The sequence below is a fragment of the Leptonychotes weddellii genome, chromosome 8 (assembly GCF_054177405.1).
Source record: "Leptonychotes weddellii isolate Sample4059 chromosome 8, ASM5417740v2, whole genome shotgun sequence".
In the NCBI taxonomy this organism is placed as follows: Eukaryota; Metazoa; Chordata; class Mammalia; order Carnivora; family Phocidae; genus Leptonychotes; species Leptonychotes weddellii.
This window is the reverse complement of record NC_138376.1, coordinates 75,081,514-75,083,821: the sequence shown is the minus strand read 5'-3', so window position 1 is coordinate 75,083,821 and position 2,308 is coordinate 75,081,514.

Below are 2,308 nucleotides of genomic sequence, written 5' to 3'. Positions count from 1 at the left end.
AATGCAAGCTGATGCAGCCACTCTGGAAAACAGTATGGAGGTTCCTCAAAAAGTTAAAAATAGAGCTACCCTACAACCCAGCAATTGCACTACTAGGTATTTATCCAAAGGATACAAGCATAGTGATTCAAAGGGGTACATGCACCCCAATATTTATAGCAGTAATGTCCACAATGCCCAAAATATGCAAAGAACCCAGATGTCCATCAACAGATGGATAAAGAAGATGTGGTGTACACACACACACACACACACACAAAATGGAACAATGGAATATTACTCAGCCATCAAAAGAATGAATTCTTGCCGTTTGCAAGGACATGGATGGAACCAGAGGGTATTATGCTAAGTAAAGTAAGTCAGTCAGAGAAAGACAAATACCATATGATTTAACTCATATGTGGAATTTAGGAAACAAAACATGAACAAAGGGGAAGGGAAGGACAAATAAAATAAGATGAAAACAGAGAGGGAGGCAAACCATAAGAAACTCTTAACTATAGGAAACAAACTGAGGGTTGCTGGAGGGTGGGAGATGGGGTAAATGGGTGATAGGCATGAAGGAGGGCACTTGATGTAATGAGCACTGGGCATTACATGCAACTGATGAATCACTAAATTCTACCCCTGAAACTAATAATACAATCTGTGTTAACTAAATTGAATTTAAATTAAAGAATTTTTAAAATAAATTTAAAAAAATAAAAGCTAATCTTTAAAGGAAAAAATGCAATAAAAAAATAACAAAGAGAGAATATCTTCTACTCTGGTAAGAGGAGATAAAAAAAAAAATTACCATTGGGGGGAGGAGCAAGATGGCAGAGGAGTGGGAGACCTGGATTTCGTCTGGTCCCAGGAATTCAGCTGGATAGGGATCAAACCACTCTGAACACTTACGAACTCCACAGGAGATCGAAGAAAAGAAGAGCAGCAACTCTCTGAACAGAAAAGCGACCACTTTCTGGAAGTTAGGACGTGCAGAGAAGTGAATCCAAGGCGATAATCAGGAAGATAGATGGCGGGGGCGGGGCCTCCATCGGCCGCTTCTGGCAAGTGATAGAGCAGCAGAGCACAAAATCAGAACTTGTAGAAGTCAGCTCTGCTGAGGGACGTTGCTCCAGTGGCTAAGCGGGGAGTGGAATCCTCGCTGGAACAGTGTGGTCTCAGGACTCTCGGGGTCACAGAAAGACCGGGGTGCCTGAGTGCAGCAGAGCTCCCGGGTACCAGAGCAGGGAAGCCAGCTGCGGAGACAGAGCCGAGGAGTGGGCTCTCAGCTCAGGGTTGCCATAAACACTGGTCTGTGGCACAGTCGGGCCCCTGCGCTTCCAGCAGGGACCCAACAAGCGGCAGATCCGGGGAGACTCCTCTTCCTCCCCTGGGAGGAGTGGCGCGGGAGCACACTGCAGGGATCTACTGGGTTTGGAGACTCCACACGGGGTCGGGCACCAGAGATAGAAACGCTCTGTCACAGGCCGGGTGAGCATGGAGTGCGGCCGGAGACCAGGGAGACAGGAGTGACTGACTGTTTTTCTCCGGGGGCTCACTGAGGAGTGGGGCCCCGAGTTCTCGGCTCCTCGGGGTGGAGATTGGGAAGCCGCCATTTTCACTCTCGGCCTCCAAAGCTGTATGGAAAGCTTGCAGGAAACAAAAGCTCCCGGGAGCAAACCAAGCAGATTACTTAGCCCTACCCGGCAAGGGCTGGACAATTCTGCCTCCAGCAAAGACATTTGGGAACCATGGCAACAGGCCCCTCCCCTAGAAGATCAGCAAGAACAGCCAGCCAAGACCAAGTTTACCGATCAATGAGAATGGCAGAACTCCAGTGCTAGGGGAATACAACACATAGAATTCATGGCTTTTTCCCATGATTCTTTAGTCTTTCAAAGTTAATTTTTTTTTAACTGTCTTTTTTTTTTTTGAATTTTTCTTTTTCCCTTTTTCAACCAACAACTTATCAATCCCTTTTTTAACAAAAATCTTTTTTATTTTTCATTTTTAGAGTCATATTCTATCCCTTCATAGTAGTTACCCTTATTTTTGGTATATATATATATATAAGTTGTCCTCTCTTTAAAATTTTGGGATACAGTTTCTTTTAACAGATCAAAATATACCCTAAATCTCTAGTGTATGGCTTTGTTCTAGTCTCCTGCCTGATCACATTCTCTCCCTTTTTTTTTAATCCTCTTCTTTCTATTTTCATCCAACTTCTTATCAATTCCTTTTATAAAATCTTTTATAATTTTCATCTTAAACAATCGTATTCCATCCCTTCTTTGTATTAACCCTTATTTTTGTACATATATAA